General features: G+C 41.5%; 1 long non-coding RNA gene across 3 annotated transcripts in view; it reads right to left on the bottom strand.

The window, feature by feature from the left end:
• The window catches only part of LOC137475326 (uncharacterized), a 54144-nt gene that overhangs the window by 15388 nt on the left and 17740 nt on the right, over nucleotides 1-21016 (bottom strand). For all 3 annotated transcript variants that reach the window (XR_010999819.1, XR_010999818.1, XR_010999820.1), the window contains exon 3: nucleotides 1003-1165. This is a non-coding gene — a long non-coding RNA (uncharacterized lncRNA). The remainder of the gene's footprint in view (nucleotides 1-1002; nucleotides 1166-21016) is intronic.

The raw sequence follows: 21016 nt of genomic DNA, 5'->3' as shown, positions 1-21016 counted from the left end.
CCCAGCTGGAGCCAGCTGATCAGCCAGTCCTGCTGCTGTAAAGGATGGGAAGAGATGGGAAGAGATGGGGAAGCGGCCAATGGCAATATGTTCTTTGCACTACTTAATATTAAAAGATTTTCTTTGCATTTTGAAAAGGCAGCTTATATCTGATCTCATCACATGAAGGAAAAAATCTGCCACTTTCAGTTATGTCACTGCATGCTATGTAGGAAGGCACAGACAGTAACAGAGCCACAGCCAAGCATCGAGTGCTTCTGCATTCTTTGTCTGCAGCCCAGGCTTTTCCTGCCTCGCAGTGACAGGATCAGGGAAGAATTTTCTGTGACTAATTAGGTTTTAACTTGCCAGAGAGAACATGGACATTGGCAGTCTATGGTATAATAGTGAAGCAAAGTTTGAACTAGATTGAACTTAATTTCCTTTTCACTGAAAGGAAAGAAAGATTAATGAAATATCCCCAAATCCATCCTGTTAGCTTTTATTAAATCAGCAAATGAAATTTAACCTCCAATTCTGTTATAAAATCTTTTCCTGTAGATTAAGTTTCTGCAAACATAAATGAAATAGACATACTCTCCCCTGCAACATTTTAGATATGAAAATTACATTACTTCAATCAATATCAATGTTACTTTAGGCAAATGCCATATTAAGAAACAATTATTTCTTGTGTTTCTTCTCACAATGTTACCTAGATTTTACGAAATGCCAGAACTTTGCTAGTCCTTTCTGAAAACCACTTGCTGATATTCCAACATGTCCTTGTTCTTTCGGCCAATAGGACAGCTAACTCCTCAGGAATACAGTGCTTTCTTTTATTAGTGTTATACTTTTTGTCTGAGGGACTCTAAGCCATGCTCCTCTCCCACCTTCTTTACTGCTTTTGGGGTCTAGTCATTGCATTAACAGCCTGCCTTACCACTCTTCTCCTAAACTTCTCACTGAAGTCTTCTCCCAACTTCTCACAGAGTGACAACAGGAAAACCCAGCACCCTTCACCTCAGTAGATGAGGACAGGCACTCAGGTGTTCTTTCTGGAGAATCAGTAAAGTGTGGTCTCTAAACTTGCTTCTGGTCATAACCTTGAAGGACCAGAGGAGGTGACATCGGACTGGAGCATCCATAACTGCATGGCAAGGTCTCTACCTTAGAAGCTATTTACCTGCAAATGTTAAAGCAAATGAGTTGGGAAGTGGGGCTCTGCTATTTCTCACTGGTGAGTAAGGCAGAGCTGTAAAAATGAGTGTAATGAGCACATGATGCATGGGGACTGCCTCTGTCCTGCTGCCTGCGCACCAGGCCCTCATCCTGCTGGGGGGTCAGACAAGAGGCTCTGAGGGCTCTGGTGGGCTGCTGCAAAGAGCAGAGCCATGCAGAACCTTGCCTCTGAACATGGGGTTCTGTACTACCCCCAGGTGAGTGTTCCCACCATGCCAAATGAGCCCAGCCAACTCCAAGGCTTTGGAAAGCACAGGGCTCTGCAGGGGGAGAGGCGTCGCTGCCATAGAAGTTAAAACATTAACACTGTTTACGTCAAACCGCCAGCACTTGGTACTGCACAAGACAATATGAAACTGTATAAAATATTTGCAATGATTGCCAAGAAAGCAGACGCTGCCAGTACTCCAGAGCACATCCTCTGGAACTGATTACTTCTAATCCTTTAGAAAATGTATAAATAAAATGATGCCAAGATGGATGGACAAGCCAGGGCACCTACTCATGTTTCTAACATACTGCTTTCCCTCCACCCCTTTCCCTTCTGTGTACAAAATGCTCTCCTTTTTTAGTAACTTAAGTTGACAATCATCAAAAGAAATCAAAATGTATATAAATGAACATTCTGAAGCATGTCACAGTATGTCAGAAGCTATAGAAATCTACTAGAAGTCTGCAAAACTAGTATTTATATCTTTTAGTAATGCTTTAGTAGAATGATTATTTAACTTACTAGCAAGAATGCATTTAACAGGAACACCAGAGGTGTTTACCCTTAGTATTAGCTGCTCAATCACATAGCCTAATCCCAGAGGCCTAATCTCTGTGTTAGTGGGAACACAGCAATTATCTACATTCATTAGAAATTAGAAAGGGGGAAGGTGGAGAGAAAATCTCAATGGGTAGATAATTAGTTTCACATACTCTCATTGTTTGCATGTGGCCAAATCCATATTGCCATTGAAATCAAAGGAGCTTTTACTAGCCTGTCCTGACTTTTCTTGCTGTCCAGACCACCAGCTATGATCATCAGAACTGCTTGTCTTAGGCAAGGAGACACAAGCTTGTTCTAGCCTTAAATATATTAGAATGGTCTTTCTTTCTCATAAGTGTCTAGTAAGCTAGAGTAAGTGGATTTCAATAGCCTGCTTGTTGGTAGCTGCAGCTGGTGGCTGCTTTGGGTTCTTTATTTTGTGCTTAACACAATACTGCTTTAGAACAGATGGATTTAGCAAAGCTTGCTAAGATACTAAATAAGAGTCGGGTGTTCCTAAAGCAGCTGGACACAAATGGAGTAAACATTTAATGGAAGACCGGTTCTTTCATTTTCCATTCCCTAATAAAGATGTAATGATTTATCATATAGCTGGAGAACTGACATTCCTCTCAATCAAAAGGTAGTGTTACGCCTCACTATGAGTCATTTATGGCTGATCCCAGGCAGGGGGAGAGAACAGGCTACTCTTGCAGCCTGATTTCTGCAAGCTCATTATAATTACAGCTGTCCTCAAGCTGAAGAATTCAGACATATTTCATGTCTCCAAAATTTTACTGTAGCTCTTTGCAGCAGCAGATCAGTGTTCATTCTCAGTCAGCGTAGCAATAAGATGTTCTGTGGTACTCTGTACCCTTATAATCCTATTTTACTAATAACAGAAATTGGTGAAATCAGTTTTATTGAGGGTCTTTGGACTTTTCCAGTCACTCCAAGTGACCAGGAAACTGTGCAAGCTCCATCTACAAATACCTATTCTAAGTTCAGGTCAGAGATTGCTATTTAGAGATGTTCTGTCTTCATTAATTCACCACAGATATAAATCTTGGGTGATTTCTAGCATGAAAAGCATGGCAAATGCTTGCAATTCTCTTTGTTTTGAGAACATACATTGAAATAATTCTTGCTTGCAGGTTAACTGACAAAGTCTGTATATAAGCAGCAAAAATACTGCTTGAGCACAACTGATCCTGAGTCTGAGCCATGAAATGGGTAAAATTACCTCCTTATGAGATTCACCTTCTCTGCTCAGTGAACTTTGAAGGCCTCTACTACACAAGGCAAAGTGCTGTGATGAGGAGGTTAGAACCGAGCAGGGTGCGATGGATCTAAACAAAACTATGTTCAAGGAAGTGTTTAATGCTGGCTGCATTGTGACTGCAGAAATGGAAGTGTCTGCAGAGACCTGGAAGTGTCTCTGAAGTCTTTTGAAGATAAGACTCCAGCTTCTCAATCCATCTGCAAAGGATTCTCAATTGTGGCAAAGACCATTTACTTCAATTTTACTATAAGAGGAAGTAGGGAGAGATGGAGGAAACAAAAGGTTGCAGAATGTTGCTGTGCTGCACAGAAGCTGAGGGATCACTTCCCTGGGTACTGCACTGCCCAGCGGGGCCCTCTGCTGTGTGAAATCTTGGTACACATCTCATCTCCAAGAGCTTGGTGACAAAAAAATGTAAAAGAGGAGGAACCAGAACAAATTCTAAACTTGAGTTCATTTTCAGAAGGAGATCAGGGAGATTTTTTAAAATGCATGTAGGATCACAAGATAATTTGGTTTGGAAGAGAGTTCAGGAAGTCATCTAATCCAGCCTCCTAGTAACATCCTTACTACACGACATGTATCCCCTTTTTCAGAGAGAAATTCCTTGTAATAGGGAAACAAATAATTAAAAGAATAGCGTTACCCAAGAATTACCTTTTCCTGATGTGATGTTTCTACAATTAAAACAGGCAGTGAAAGGCCATTCTGTGATAACAAAGAGGTGCAAAAATGTCAAAGGCAAGGGCTGAAACAAAAATTTTTGGGGTGAATGGTTTGTAACTGAGCAATTAATTAATGAAGAAAAATTTGAGTGATGTAATTTTGGAAGACCTTTAGTAGGAAGCTACTGGAAACAGAGCCACCAAGTAGGAAGACAAACTCTTTCCAAGGAGCTCAAAAGCAGATACCATCCGCATGGCAGAAAACAGAAATTGAGTATGCTTCCTGGAAAAAATGTGAAGAGCTCAGTGAGAGCTCCTTTCCAAAATGTGTGTTGTTCTTCCTCACTTTCTGGGTGGTGGCGGTTCTGCTTTCTCATGTATCAACTCAGCCTCAGACAGAAACTCGTTATTATGTAAAATACAACATGCAAACTCAGAATCTAAAACCCTATAATCTTAAAATCCAGCATATGGAAAATGTAAATGGGTGGTGTGGTGTGAGAAGCTGTTTTCATCTACTTCTGCCAGCAGATGATGCCCAGAAGAAAAAAAAGAAAGCTTTGTTTATGTGCCACCAAAACAATTTCCATAGAGCCATTATGTGTCCCAGGCCAGGCCACCGATTGTTTTATTCAGCAACCTTTCAAAGCACAACTTCAACAGTGTGAGGAAATGAATTTAAATAATTTTTTTAAAATAGTTTTGTTCTCTCTATGGACATGGATACAAGCCCACAGGCACCCATCTTGTCTTTACTGCCAACTTGTAACAAAAGCTTATTCATATGTGAGGTGGGAGTGAACTGGGGTGAATCCTGGTTCCTTCTCCTGACAGTGTCTCAACCTTAAGCAAAGGCAACAGGGGAGGGGATGAAAATTTCCAAAAACCACGAATCTGAGCAGGGCATGGGGGTCACCACTGAAAGAGCTTTGGTCACAGCTAAACGACGGCCAGGGAGAGGTTCTGGCAGCAGTGCAGGTAGTCCTGATGCATGGGACCCAGGGCCACGGGGCACAGAAAGACAGCAGCATACCGTGGATTTAGAGGAGCCTGTGGGGCCAGGGACTAGCACCTTGGGCAGAAGGAAGGAATTTTGCAGGACAGCTGGAGAGAAGAACTTGGTGGAGACAGCAAAAGGTCTTGGAGTTAAGGTAAGAGACACCTCTCTTTAAGAGGAACCTCTATCCCTGGTACACAAATCTGCCTTAAACAGTAGCATTATGAGACAGCTATTGTTTCAAGAGGCTTTAAAATGCAGCTGCTCAACATATTTAAGTAAATTCTGTTGTAAGCATACAAAGTAGTGTACTTCAGCCAATGTACTCCCACAAAGAGCCTGGGCTCTAGCAGTAAAGATACTGTTGCAAAAAGCAGGTAAAGTATCCATAAAATTACAAATGCAGGTGCCTCCAGACTTACGCTGTTACAAGACACGAAGCATTAGAGGACACAGACCAGGATTGCAAGTAACATTGCTGTAGCTATGACAACATTTGATAATCAATCTCATTTCATGTTTAAAGATCTCTCGTAGGTTTTTAATTAAACTTTAGAGGATCCAAATGATAGGTTTTGCTGTTGAACAGTGTATGTTTACCATGAGATTAATTCTGGTTGATTGATGTGCTCTCAAGCCAGTTCAGAAACATGCTGCTCACAAGGCATGCAAAATCTGCTTGTACTGTGGCATTCCTCAGCCACAATTAGCTGTCATGAATTTCTTTTAATGGAAGGGATACCTACTTTAATAACCTTTACTTTATAGTGGCAGGTGAACTGGTTTAGCAATTATTGCATTTCACTCAAACCTTTGTCCATATTTAGATTTTAACAAATTTTGAAATTAGCCTAAGAAAATGACACTTGTGCAGTCATACTGTTTCTGTGTTTATTTGTGTCTGTTTGCATGTCCTGCCTTGCACATTTTGATCCTCTTTGCACTCGACAGAGGTTAGAGGTCTCTAAAACACTACTTTTCTGTGTTTCATGCAAACAGGCAATCTGGAGAACCAAAACTCTAATATTTTCCTCAGTGAAAGAAAAGTTGCCTTATTAGATACCAGAAAGTCTACATATGAAAGATAATATAAACATCCTCAGTCACAAGAAATATTTCATAGGAATATAGGGTATATCAGGTGGGCAGTGCCCCCAGAAGGGGTCTTCTACAATACGCTAGGCAAAGTCATGAAGTCAGAACAGATTGCTCAGGGCTTTGCCCAGACAAGCCTGGAAAATCTCTGAGTATGAAGGCTGCACAGACCCTCCAAGCAACTTGTCCCACCCAAAAATGCTTCCCTGCACCCAGTCTGGACCCCTCTGGTTTCAATGTACACTGCTGCCTCTTGTCCTCCCACCCTGCAGCGCTGAGCACAGCCTGGCTTCATCTTCTCCATGACCTCCCTGCAGGTAGCAGGGGTTGCTGTGTGGTCCCCTGAAGGTGTCTTCTGGCCGAACAAGCCCTGGTTCCACAACCTCTCCTCAGTGGGTCTGTGCCCAGCTCGCTGGCCACCATCCCTACAGGCCCTTTCCCACAGAGCTGCTTTGCCAGGAGTGCCAGCCTGGATCTCTGCCAGGGGTCTGCCTTCCCAGGGGCAGTGCCTTGTCTTTGCCTTTGACTGAAATGCCAGGAACCTTATGAAATACAAGCCACTGGCCACCCTGCTGCTGGTGACAGAGCCTGGCCATGTGGGATAGTCCAGCTGTGCTGTGCTGCAGCTGGAGCCTGGTGGCTTCCCAGCACACCAAGACCAATACAGGACATCTGCTCCCAGACAGAATGTTAACTAGGCTGGCTCTCATCTCTGTGGTCAGAGCCACAGCCTGGGACCATTTTAATGTCTCCTTACTTGAAACATATTTTGAAGGCAAAATTTTGCCTTCACTGCTTGGCAGAAGCTAGGAAATGGACTGACACAGGCTCATCTCTTGCCAACCTGCATTTGCAGGACAGGACACACACTAAGATGATTTTCACCATGAGCAGCATGTATTGCCCAGAGATGCAGGACAAGAGAGGAAAGAAACAGGTTCCAGATTCAGAGTGAACCAAAGGAAACATGCAGGTAAGTAAGTGCCAAAAGTTAACCAAGTTCAGGCAGCAAGTGGATAAAAGAGAAAAATTCACAGAGACCATATGAGAACATTTCTGTCTCATGAAATCCCTGATCCAAATATCATTGGTAGATGAGATTTTGTTCTGCAAAATATGTTTGCCTTGTTTGTGTACATGTTCTCCCTCCTAGACATCTGAGGATGGCTGCCACACAGATGGGATACTAAACAGGATAGATACCTATGATTGGCCTGACAGTGTGATTGTGCCTAAACTGAACCAACACACAGGATTCACACAGACAGGACACCTTGAGTTGTCCCTGCCACTGAGGAGCCCTTTCATGTCCTCCCATGCCATCTATTTTCTCTCCATCTCCCAGGAACTGTGACCATGCAGGCAGCCTCCCAGACCTTGTCCCATGATCAAACAACACAGCACAAGATCAAACCCCTATCCATGTAGCTGGGGTTAAAGCTTCATTCCCATTTAGGCAGTAATTTAGGCCATAAAGATCCCAGAAGCTACACAGTTTCAAATGGAACCAGAAGTCTAGGTGTTCAGTGGGCTAGTTCTCACTCTATCAATGATTTCTTTAAATACACGTAGCAATGACTTGCTGAAAAACTAGACTATTTGATATTGTTTTGAAGTTCAAGCTGTCTTCAAGGCCCTTACTTTCAATTCACATGTTGTAAGCCTTTCGAGTCTGGTATTAATAATAAATATTATTCCATGCATCCTTATTTTTGCTTAATTTAATTACAGAAAATGTAATAGCCTTATGAAAACAATAGATGAGTTTTCAAACCTAATTAACATGATACAAGTGCACAGGTCACTAAAACAGTTGTTTTATCTGGAAGCCTTCCATGCAAACAGATAAAAACAAAACTACATTTAATTCAGCAACTTCACTGTAAAGTTAAATCAAAGATGACTACTTCTTGCCTAGGGCTGCAGCCTTCCTGGTAATAAATGCCTTCCTCTTGTTATTATTTTAGAAAAATAGAAAGAGATATGAGAACCCTATCACAGAGTTTAAAGTATGTCCAAGTCAGCCATGACCAAGGCTTAACTGTTAGAGCAGACCTCTATCACCAAGGAGAAAATCAACCCAGATGTATCGTATTATTTTATTATTCTTACAGCAAATTTTATGTTTAAGGTAAACCCATGTATTTCTCCCCCTCCTCCACCTTGGTATACCTTCTGTGCCACCCCTCAACACCCCAGGGTTGATTCTACAATTTACTTGGGTATATAATACAAGTTAGCAAGAGCTGTGCATCCAGTGAGAAAAAAAAAAAATATAACCCTAAGATTTTACTCTCATTTTACATTTTCTTGAATATTGTTTTGCTCTGAAGAAAAAAAAAAAAACAGAGTAAGTTTGATAATGGCTGAAGAGCTATTTGTAATGCAGGACTGGAGACCTGCATTCAACAAGTGGTTTATTGCTCCCAGTCGAAGAGAATTGATTCCCTCATTTCTTGGAAAAGGGAAAAAAATTGCTTTGGTTCTAGGATGTCACATATCTGCCTACCCACAGGCATTTTTGTCTGTCCATCAGCCAAGGAGAAACAATTTCCCACTGGCAAACAGACAGTGCAGTTTGACAGATATCAAGGCTGATGCATCCAAGGACTAAAGGAGGCAAATATTTTGTCTATGGCAGTTGAAGGAGTTCCTGCCTGCCACAACCTTGCACAGTGGTCCTGCTCCTGCACAGCTGATGAGTCCACATCTGAATGCATGGCCATGCTGCCCATCATGTCCTGGGAGAGCTGAGCTGGACAGCCCTCAGCCTCAGAGGGGATTCTCTCATGGTTTCCAAGTTTTGTGTCAGAACAGAGGGCCAAGAACAAGGCTGGAGGAGAAACTGAGTGAAGCGAACACCTGAAGTCTTGCCTTCCTTTGGTGCAGTTTGGCAACCCAGTTTGATGATCATGTGAATGTGCAACTCCACCCTCTTCTCCAGGAGCTTCAGAAGAGGTCAGAGGGGTATGAGAAGATGTAAAAATCCACATATGTCTGTATTCTCCATGTCTCCATAACCGTCACATTCGAAACTTTCTCTGTGCAACAGTCCTTTAGCAGATTTTTAGAAATGGGCTCATAGATTTGTGAGCATAAAGCCAGTATCATAACACAAAGGCTATATCCCTCCTGAATCTAAAACCATCACATTTTTATTCAAAGAGGGGTTCCAGATTTAATGCCGTTTTTCTGCTTTGTTCAAACTCTTAAAACATTGAAACATGCTACTCATTAAAATCCTTACCTCTGAAATCATCTCTAAAAAAAACCCCCTGTTTATTTCTATACCTCAAAAACAGGACCTTCATTATTTTTAAAATTCTATGAAACATCCACACCTAATTCATAATTAAATGACCTTTTCACAAGACTCAATAAGCACAAGAGCAGGTTCTGGATAAGTACAGAATTGCACAGTGAAACCAAGTACTTTGGGTTTCCCCAAAGAAGGGCTAGTCATGTGGCCAGCAGCTGTGACAGAGCAGGATCCCTATATGCTGTGAAATGTAGTAATAATTACCTTTTCCTGTGTTTCCCAATAAAATAACAAATAAATTGTAACTTAGAAGAAAAAGGAAGTTAGTGTTTCTTTGCAAAGATTAAAAAACAGTGAAGATTCAGGAAAAAGAAAAGAATTTGAAGAATGAATAAAAGAAAAAATACTTCAAATAGACAAAAAAAGTTTTTGTACAATCATATGCATGCACAGAGCACAGATGCACAGAGCAGCTTGCAGTTTAGAATTACTAGGAACAATTAAAATGAAACAATAACAAATGTGCAGTCCAAAAGCTAGACAATCCCCTTTCCTCCCCTCTTCCATCTCTCTCAGCCTGCAGCCAATCCAAAGACCACAAAGAGGCTTGTGCCCTGCAGGCAGGTAAAGTTATGAAACTTGGGAGAGAAGCCACCTCAGGTTCACACCAAAATGCATCTCAGTGCAGGTTTCCCAGAACAAGCCCACCAGGGATTTTGTGGTCAGCATCAACACTGCTAAAGATAAGTATTTCATTTGCCCTCCTGAGGTACACCCTTCTTGAGTCTAGAGAAAAGAGGAAAAGCAGCAACCCATCCCTGTCACACACAGGAGAAATGGTAGAGAATGTTTGGACTGATTGAATAATTAGAAATAATAAGGAATAGTTATCAACACCAGGAGACTCCTCTGGAACAAGGAAAGAAAGATGTGACAAGAGCTACCAGCTGGAAGAGACAGAACGAGTGATGACAGGACCTAAAATGGTTTGCAGTTGCTTCTGGGCTGCTGCAGCTACTCTTTGTTATGTTTAAAGAGCCAATGGCCAGAACAGCCTTTTGGAAAAATATTCCCCTCACCAAGGCACTCCTGCACTAGAGATGTTGCTGTTCATCAGGGGAAGGAGGCCTTGGGAATCCATTTTAAACTAAAGGGCTGCTGCTGTGCAATAATATATCCAGTGATGAACCCCAGCAGATTTATCTTGTCAATTTTTTTTTTTCTCTAAGCAGCACAGTTTGAAGAAACAGCTCCTAAATTTTGGGACCAGAGAGCTGCAGAGATTATACTGTCACACATCACCAGTGGCACTTTCCCAGCCCGGTCCTGTGCCAGTCCCAAGGTGTTTGTAACCTTTACTTAGCACTTTTCTGTGGTACGCTCAGGCAAGATCTTCATTTCCACTGAGCACCCCAGATCCACATGGCAGCTCTGGAAGCACACAGCTTTTAGCTCTGGAGACCCTCAATCAGTTCCCACTGTGGTCAGTAGGGCAGGTGCTATCACATGGACACAGAGCAGGACTTTAGTTTGCTCCTTCATCAGGACAAAAAATGTGTGAGATGAAAGCATGTGTTCCTCTGCCTATGGCATATCCTCATTTCTACTGGGCATGTGTGAAACTGAAATATGAACACAACAGGGCCACAGCTTTTCTTCTCTTGTACCACTTCAGTTAGAATATGTCCCAAGGCAGCTTGGTTTTGGCAGTTTCCTCTTCTCTCCACTAATTTTTCTATTTATTTTCCTAATCAAAATCTCTGAGGCTGGAACAGCGGGAAGGAGTGAGAACTGTGGCAGTTCCAAATTTCAGCGAGTGATGAGGAAGCAAAGTGTAGGGTGAATGCTGTTTGCTGTAATCCATGCCTGCCCAACACCCATAAAAGTTCAAGGATTCAAGCTGTGACCTGTTCTGCTTAGATTTTAAGCTGGGGTGGCATGCTAAAGCAGCATGAAGGGCTTGAATTTGACAGCAAAGAAACTTTAGCAGCATTTCTTATGAAGGTTGTACTCAAGATGGCAGAAACCTCATTCTTTTGGCTGTCTTCCCAAGAGGAACTGGCTAAATTAAGGCCCCTTTCAGTTGTGGATATAACCCTAAACCAAAAACCACAGGGATCAGATTCAAAATCTGCCTGCCTGAAATTGAGGCAGCTGTAATTCAAAGCTGGAATTCAAAGACTTTCAAAAGGAAGGTTTGGGCTTGCAAAGGAAAACCTAAATTTGTCAAACTCAAACAAACACACCTCAGCAGCGAGCTCTGAGCCCATCCTCTGCCCTTCGAGGCCTGCATTCCTCAGGCCCCTCTGAAAACACTGAGTAGTTCTATCATCCAAGTGCTTGCTTGCATGGAGACAAGAAGGTTGGAAGGAATTGATTGTGGGCGTCATTTTGCTTTCCAGAGACCAGCACTGCCCAGGCAGCAGTGGCAGGTGGACGATGCACTGCAGAGCAGCAGGGATGCCCCTCAGCTTGCTCAGGCACTGGCAGTGAGCATCCTCTGCTCAGAGAGCTTCATGGGGAGTTCAGCTGCTGAACTTCTCCCTGAAGCCCACAGGTTGTAGCACAGACAAGGACTATTCTCACTTTCCTGAACTCTATAAATTAACAGTGAATTTGACACGGATTTCTCCATCTTGTTCATCAGGCATAGCTGGACAGAAGAGAAGGGAAACAAAAACAAAACAAAACAAAACTACAACAACAAAAAATCTCTTGTTGCAGCTTTGTTAAAAATGTACTTTGGAAGCAGTTTAGGAAAGGGCATGTGGCTGCCCTTACAGCCCCCTAGGGATGCTGTGCTTGTGGGAAGTGCAGTGATGTTGGATGAAGTCTGCATAGCTCTAAATCTGCTGCAAACACCCTGCTGGGTCACAGCCAGGTGAGAACCAGGGCTGAGGTACAGAGTTGCAAGCCACATCTTTATATGCACACAGGAGAGCATGGAGTCCTCTTTTTTTAATCTCAGACTGATGGCTCTGACATCGAATGCACTGCACCCTTCTTTCTCTTAAACCAAAGTACTTGCACTCCAGAAGGCTGAAAACATATCTCAGTTTAAGTCTTCATTTTGCCCTGTGGAGACCATTACTAACAGCAGTTTGGGATGGACCTGCCCCAAACCTGCTGTGTGTATTTCAAACACACCCCAGGCTCTCTTTCCAGAACTGCAGATGCAAGCAGGGTGAGAATATGGGTTCAGCCTCTATTTCAACTTGGACTCATTCCCTGCATTTCCACTTGAATCTATTTCTAATTTTAACTACATCCATTATAACATTTAGGGTTTGCTTTGCCTTTTTTAAAATAGTGAGACTCTCAGCTCCACAGACAGCCTTTGACATGCCTGAGTTAGTGTGAAAGCACACCAAGGTATTTATGCCTGTGCAGACAAGGGTGAAAAGGCCAAATGCAGCTGCTGAAACTCTCACCCGATGCGAGGGGAGTGATGTTTCTGTGACCAAGTGACTTTAACACAGGATCTGCAGTCCAACAATCTGTTGCAATTCTGTTTAGCCTGCTGTTCTGCCAAAGTCTGATCACAGAAGAGTACCCAGGGCAGCACCAGCTCCTTAAGGGAATCACAAAAATCAAGTGCCCAACATGCAGCATCATTAAATAAACAAGCGTAAGGGAACATCCCTTCTGGGGACTGTATAATGATTGTTCCCCCTACCCAAATTCCCTAGGGCTGCAAAACTGCCCTGACTGATTGTCTGACAATCTTTTCTGTCTCCTATTCAGTCTAATTAGAAATCTGAGGCAGAAAATTACTTAAAATATTTTATTTTTTTAATGCAAGTTCGTGCACTAAACACATCCAACATGCGCCGGAAACTACAAAGAACTTTATATTCTTCATATTGTCCTGTGCAAAGTGTTACAGAGACTTTGATAGGATACTTCCCAGCAATTTATAAAACTAATGAAAATGTTTGTAAAAAGAAACCCCAGTCCTGAATAAGAAATATCATTCATTATTATACAGCTCAGTAAATGCAGTACATATATACAGTAAATGAATGTACCCATGTACTGTCCAATAACCACTCAATATGGTCTGATTGATCTCCTAACTTTTCTCGCATCGCTTATCTTCTGAGACCATGTCCTTAGGGCAGGGGCCACCTCTTTGCTCTGAATTTTTTTCAGCCCCTTTCAGTTCCTGTTCACTCCTAAGGACTGCAGTATTGCTATTGCATAATATTGAACTACAATATTGTTATCGAGTAATATAAACACAGATACTTATTTAGTCTGAAAAACATATATTAGTACCATCTGGCCTGAAAAACTGTGACTCTACCACAACTAAAATACATTAATTTTCTCACATGTAAAAGCACTGATGCAAGCAAAATTCTGAAACTGGCTTCAATTTCCTTTAGTACAACACTGACCTCTCCCTTCAGCCACTGGCTTCAAGTTCTCAGGCCCAAAACTTAAAATGCTTTGTCCTCTTTAGTTCCTGGAGCTTCAGCTGTCCCACAGATAGCAAGTGTTGTGTCAGGAAACAAGTTTTCTTTCCCAGTTTACAATATTCTAGACAAACTGAGAAATGTCCTGGACTGAGGTCTCGAGCACTTCCACACTTGGGAAATTCAGTCTTGTGTCTTCAGATGTGATTTCTTGACACCAGGTGGTAACTGTATGCATTTTCATACATACAGACTGTGTGCTACTTCCCCTAAAGATAAAGGCTACACAATTTTTCTAGGTGCTCTGGGCACCTCTGCTTGTATGTAACATGTATTACACACTCATCTTAGCCTAAGTCAAAAGGCATTACCTGTCATACACACCAACCTGTAGGACATCTAGAACTTACAATTCTTAGTAAAAAAAAAAAAAGGTATAAATTAGATTTTTATAAAGAAATAATAGGAACATAGTCAGCAGCTTTAACGGGATCTTCATCTCTGTCACACCTATTGAGGAATGAGTCATAAATGTCACATTTCCTTATTTTAGAGGACATTATGAGGCCATGGGAAGTGATCCAGGACTTGGCTGCATAAAGCAGTGGATTATATTATATCTCAGTTAAAAGTTTTACTCTAAAAATAGGTTGTGAGAAGTGCTGAGAATTGATAGTGGTCCAGAAGTTTTGCTGATGGTGATTCAGAAGTTTTAGAAAGAATCTGGGCTAAACCCGCCTCATGTAAAGAGCAACCATACCTGCAGGGACTGGAGCCACCTTGTGCTCAACACCACAGAGCTGGGTGCTGGCTGCTTTTGCAGTTCAGATAATCGGGAATAGTGGGAAGCTGAGTCATGTGAGTGCGTTCAGCACTATACATTTCATCTATGCATTCAAAATTATCATGTGGTCAACAGGAACATGACATGGTACCCCTTCATTCATCTGTGGAATGTATGTGTGCATATAAAACAGGAGTTTCTAAAATCTGAATTACTGAAATCACTCCAGTTTCATACCAGAGAAAAAAAACAAATAATCTAGGCCTTCCTATCCCAGTCTCCCAGGGAGATGGGAGTGTAATGCTGGGCCTGAGAAATCCACTGTATTGAATTATCCAAGAAGTGGTCAAGAAACCACATCTACACCTTTGTTTCTTAATTTATCACTTCTATTCTTGCAGTCTGTTTGTATTCTGACCCTTTCTGTCTCTAAAATTGCAGATAAATATTAACACTTTTTTAAACAACAGGAATATCCTATCTAAAAAGCTGGCAAAATTACTATAATGTCAAAATATTTAAACATATCAGTTCCAAATAACTTCACTTGTACTGTCAGTTTTTCCTGTTGGACACATGAAGTCTTGGGGAACACATGAGCAGTTGTAGTACTATAGTACAATGGCATAATCTAGCCTAAAGGAAGGAAATATTTTGTACTGAAATTCAATGTGTTGTTTAAGGTCTACCAAAGGCAACAATGATCAGTCCATTGAGGATTTACATTTGGAAGGCGGTGAAAAGAAGGCATTGGCACAGAGCCAATATGGCAATGTAGCATTTCTGCACACGAGCAGGTACCCACAGCTGATGCATATGGGGTTTTCTTGGCCTCAAGGGCTTTCAAGGCTGCTGTGGATAGATGTTGTGTGTAGGCAGGTGGGTGGTGAAGAGAGGTGCCAAACCTGGGCTGTGGGGTGCAGAGCCACAGAGCTTCCTGCTGCCTGGCCAGAACTCTCTGGACAACTCATCTGCTGCAGAGCTTCCCTTCAGAAGATGAATAATTACAAATCATGGAAAGGTTTCCTAATAAAGGAAAGGAAATAAATCCATCAACCTCTATTCTGTCTGGTTTAGAAGAGTCTCATGGCACTTGTTAAAGTTTGTGGCTGAAATGGGACTGTAGGTAGGTTTTGATTTAATCTTGGCTTGCTGAAGTAGATGACAAAAAACTCACTGAACTTGAGGAGGGGAAAGATTAATACATTAAACCCCTTGTCCCTTAGCAGTTCTGCTTTGCAGAAGACAAAGTATCAGTACTTGCCTGACTCACAGGCAAGCAAATTCTTGCTGACTGCAGTTCGTTTTCTAGAGTAGGTAGAAGGAGTTGCTGCTCTGCCATGTGCCTCCCAGCTCCTCCTTAAAATCTACCATGAACTCCACTGTGCCAAGTTTTGAAGGCCTTAGTGCGGAAAGTGAAAATAATTCACACTGGTCCTAACTTCCCATTAGAGCAGTTTTCCTCCTCTGGATCCCCGTGAAGCCAGCCTGGCCTAGTGGGCATCTCAAAGCTCCTGTACTGGTAAAACCGACCTTGGCAGCCTCCCTTGCCTTGTCCCCATTTTAAGGGGACAAGCAGCAAGCAGAAGAAGTTCATGCTTTTTCCAGTCATGCTTTTCATCAGTAATGGGGGAGTAGCCAACACTGTCTGCTCACCATTTTGTGCTCTATGACCACAGATACCAAGTTACTCAATTGCTCTTTTCACCAGTAGTAGACTCCTTTTTGAAGAATATTAGAAATACCTGCTGGATAAGCTGTTTTGTTAGCAGGTCATGGAATTCTGTAATATTCCATGCATCAGTTGGTATCTTTAACCCAAGGATTGTCAGACTTTGGCACCACAAGCACTAACTTATTTTTTCAGACTTTCTTTCATGATATTTGAAAAGCCTTTTTATAAGACTTGCCTTGAATGTATTGTCTTAATTCTCTATTGGGTACAGTCCCAGTGGATAGTATTTTCCAGTACCTACTAAAGTATACAGAAGGGGCCAAAATGACTTTTAATTTAATAAGCTTAAAAAACCCTGTATAGATTTTACTGAAGAACAAAATTCCATAAACTGAGTCTTTATTTTCATTGTATTCAGAAAAAGAAATATATTTTTCAATATTAAAAAGTCCTGGGTTGATCAAATTGTTGAGTATTTCTTTCTGGATAAGTGGTAGTGAGTAGAGATCTCTGACAGTTCTATATTAAATGCAGGTGGCTCTGTGAATGCTATTCCTGTCTGATACACTACATTAACCATAACCTGCAATTTCTTCCAAAAGAACTGGAATGAATTAAATTGTTTAATAAAACCTTACTTACCTGGATAAACTCATTTCTAGTTTGCATTTAGGTTCCCCTAATGTATCTTACTAGATTAGTATTTGCAACATAAAAAGCTAGAAGTATTTACTTAGAAAACCAAACATCGAGTATAATCCTGATAATTGTCCAAGATTTTCCTTTTTAAGATGGACTTTTCTTTCATACCTTTTCTTGCTATATTCTGAATTGCTAAATTAATTTAGCACGAATTAATAACTTCATTCTCACTTCACAGCTAAATTCAAGACTCAAACACAAACCCTTCTGCATAATTTACATTCCAATGCACCTCCATCGAGTCTGCCTATAAACATGGATTTGACCATTAAAGACATCAAGAGATTTGGGGATGGACATACTTGGATGCAATTTTTTTTTCTTGTTGCTGTTGTTCAGTTTAAAGCAAATCCACAGAGTGGGAAATAAAATGCACCATCACAGATCTATACCTTAACAAGACCACCTCTTATTGAAAGCAAGGATTTTAACAAAGAAGCAATGTAAAGCAGCCACATTTTATCAGGAGTACAAACCAAAAATATTATTTTGCTTGGTGCATGGTGAATACAGTAAAGTTAAAAATTTTGCTATTCCAAAATTTATTTTAAATGCCGGAAGTATGACTGGGAGAAGATAACAGCTTTATTTTGTTTTCATGGTTAAAGCAAGCCATAAAATTCTTTGTAACTGAGTGTTGTTGAGGCAAAAAATGCAGCCCCATGACTCCAAGTGTAGCATCATTTATATCCATAAGCAGATTAAATTTTAAAAGTTCTCTCAATACCACTGACCAGAGGAACAATGTCATTGTTAGAAAACACACGCACTGGTTACCTTATAATCAAATTTTCACTGCCCTTTCTGACAGGTTTTTAAGTTACTTAAGGGATCTATTTATATGTGGAAGCATCAACATCATGCAGTAAATCCAACCACAACTCAGTCACATATTTTATTAAGTTTAAGTTCAGTGAAAGTGCAGAGTAAACTAGGGCCCTATGTCTCTCAGTTACATCTGATTTGCGGTTGCTATAAAAAGGCCCACATGCCGCTCTTTCAGATGTGTTTTGGATTGAAAATAGGATTAATGTGCTAAAGTGTGATTAGAATGGTTAAACACGATTAATTGGAACAGACTTGTATTGCCAAGGGAGCTCCGCTGTTACTGGCCAGCCTCCAGTTTACCAAGTGAACAAAGCAGGCCAACTGTCCAAGTTTTTCCATGTCTTTGCTTATGTGCCTTTTCCTTTGCATTTTCTCATAGCCAGCTTGTCTCAGAGCAGATTAAATACAGCTGAGAATGTTGGTCTAGGTCTGCAGCAAAGATCCTCGGGGAATAAGCAGGAACCTCAGGCCCAGACTTGGCTTTTCCAGTGCTGGTTGAAAACTGCCATGCACCTAGGGCAAGGGTCCAGGTGGATCGACTAGGGAGTGGGAGTAATTTGGGGTTTTTAAAATGATCTATTAAACCCCTGAACTTTAATCAAGCTGCTACCATACTGACAGCTGTGATTTACTCACACATGGCTGTGAGGGGTAAAAGGGGCAAGGACTGCAGAGCTCAGGCACTTGTCCCCAGTTTCAGAGCACATGCGTGGGCCACACGTGCATGTCCCCCCCTCAAATTAGCACACTGGTGTGTTTTTGTTATGGGCAAATTCATATGTATCTGTGCCATAGAAAATCTATTTCATTTTTTTAGTAGATACGTGGCTGGACATTCAGAAAATGCTGCCCCTCTCCACTAACTGCCCTTCCCTCCCCCCTTGCCTTTTCCAAGCACAGATTAAGGATTTAAAGCTTAGGTAATCAAAGCTTTAAACTGATCCTGCCTGGAGAAGTCAAAATGGTTTAGTATATTGTTCTAAAAACAGAAATACCTCAGTGGTTTATTGCATGAAGATATTAAACTTTGCACAAATTAAACTCAGGAGTGCAGACATTTTGAGCTAAATTCCTGGCTATAAGCAACTAAAACCTTCACAGCAATTAAAACCATGTTTGATTTTTTTAATAACTCCAGGCACAATTCAAATCACAAAGGGATTGCCTTTCTCAATAATGAAATCATTGGACAGCTTGTGGAGTAATGGCATTCTGTCTGGGAATGGGCTTGGAAAACACATATGCATACACAATCTCTGAGACAGCATGCATGTATGTATACAACTGTCTTTTAATATTTAGTACCCTTCTTTAAAAACTATCTAACCACTAGGAACAGAAGAGTAACCATATATTTATCCTCTGGGATTTGAGATCCTGAAGCAATTATTAGAGAAAAAAAATGGAAGATAAATTCAGGGATATTTCTTGCTGCACTCTAGTTCATTTACGTGACTGTACATAAATTTCCATCTCTCTGAACAATGCAAACAGAGAGGCAAACAGCATGTGCTATCTTTGCTCATAATTTACAAACTTGCCTTGGAGTCAGTTCACTGTCACTTTCCCCTCAGGGGCTCAACAACAACCTCTTCCCTTGCTTCCTTCTGGCTTTCCCTTCTCTGCCTTCCTACCTCATACACAATACTCTCTTGCATTGGGTAGATGATACTGCTTCAGGTGCAGAATGGATGTCCTTCCATTTTTCATTTGAAAGGGTGGTAGCACATAAAATCAGACCTTAATTTCTGTTGGAAGGCACCTTGAAGATTATGCTATGGGGTCTTTTACTAGAGCAAGTTTATCAAAGCCCCATCCAGCCTGGCCTTAAACACTGCCAGGGATGGGGCTCCCACAGCTTCTCTGGCCACCCTCTTCCAGTGCCTCACGACCCACATAGTGAGGAATTTCTTCCTAACATCTAATCTAAACCTAGCTTCTTCCAAGGTACATCATAGTATGCTAGAAAAAAAAGGGAGGCTCTTGACAAGCCTCTTCACAAGCCTTCTATCTTCCCTTCATGTAAACACAGCAACTTCCTCTAGTGCTGGGCAGTACACACTGGTGGCAGCAAATCCCTTGCAGAGGTTTGATTTTGAGCTGCTCCCACATGTAAGTTGGAGTCCTAAGGTTTTCTTGTATAATTAGATTATCAGCACCTTTAAAAATTAACTGCATCTGCAGAAGAGTTAATTACTGTTAACAACAGCAGTTGCAGAAGTCTGACACACTGTAAGGTCAGTAGCTATCCAGGGGGTCCTGCTAACCTGTCGTCTCAATGCCTGCAATGAGTGACCCATCCCAATAAAGATACTCTCAGAGTTTCCTTTTGTAAATGCTGGGGAGTTATTAAAGCCTTCCTGGCAATCTGGGATTACACCTTTCACTGAGCAGAGTTCAAGGTGTGCCTCTGCAGTTTATCAAGCCTGCTGCACACACAGGTACTCCCAGCTGCCCTCCCTCTTTGAACATGAATCTAGTCAAACTTGTTAGCCCCAAACCCAGAGCACAGAACTGAGCATCCACCAGGAGAAGAATACGTCCAGTATCAAAGGCCAATCTGCCCTGCCAAAAATGCCAGTTGAAAGGAAGCTTCCAAAGCACTCTGCATGGACAGTCCTTTGGAGTAGTCCAGTTTGTCACTGAAGCAATGAAGTCATCATCCAGGTGCTTTGAAAACCTCTCATAAGGACTTGCTTCAATCAAAACACACTCAGTTCACAATGCTCCTTTCTTTTGTGGTTGCAGAGGCTGTTTCTCCCTCCAGTACATGGATGTGGATGAGATGTGGTTCAGCAAGAGTAGGAGCAGCCTGTGCTTCACAGGTTCTGCCAATTCAAGTGGTGGCAAATAAAAGCTTCTGCTCCATACCTGGCCAAGCTATCTACCCAAGTTACGGTACCCATGAAAATATGGGAATATCAAACAGCTTTCCTGTTCAGAAGTCTTCAATGTTCACAGCCTAGTATACAAACAAAAATATCAACATCTATTTCAGTTTATATTACTGGGCTGGTCTGGGAACTGTCTCAAAACTCCCATCAGGTATAGCTGTTCTGGCTGACAAAGGCCATCCACACATTCTGTGTCTTAATCATACATTTGGAGACCTTGCTTTAGGGGAGGTTTCCATTTTTGATATTTTGTCAGATATGATCAGTATTTAGTGCATGTGCAGACACATATGACACTGCTTCCAGATTTGTGTAGAACAAAACCATAACTGTTTGAGAGAAAGCTGTTCATTTGTGTACTTAGGGATGCTGTAAGCCTTGCTTTAGTTATCCAGCCTCAGCTTAGGGGAACTAATCTATCATCTCCTCGCCAAACATGAGA

Source organism: Anomalospiza imberbis, chromosome 6 (genome assembly GCF_031753505.1).
Source record: "Anomalospiza imberbis isolate Cuckoo-Finch-1a 21T00152 chromosome 6, ASM3175350v1, whole genome shotgun sequence".
Lineage (NCBI taxonomy): Eukaryota > Metazoa > Chordata > Aves > Passeriformes > Viduidae > Anomalospiza > Anomalospiza imberbis.
The sequence above is the reverse complement of the archived record's forward strand: the minus strand, read 5'-3'. Positions and strand labels throughout refer to the sequence as shown.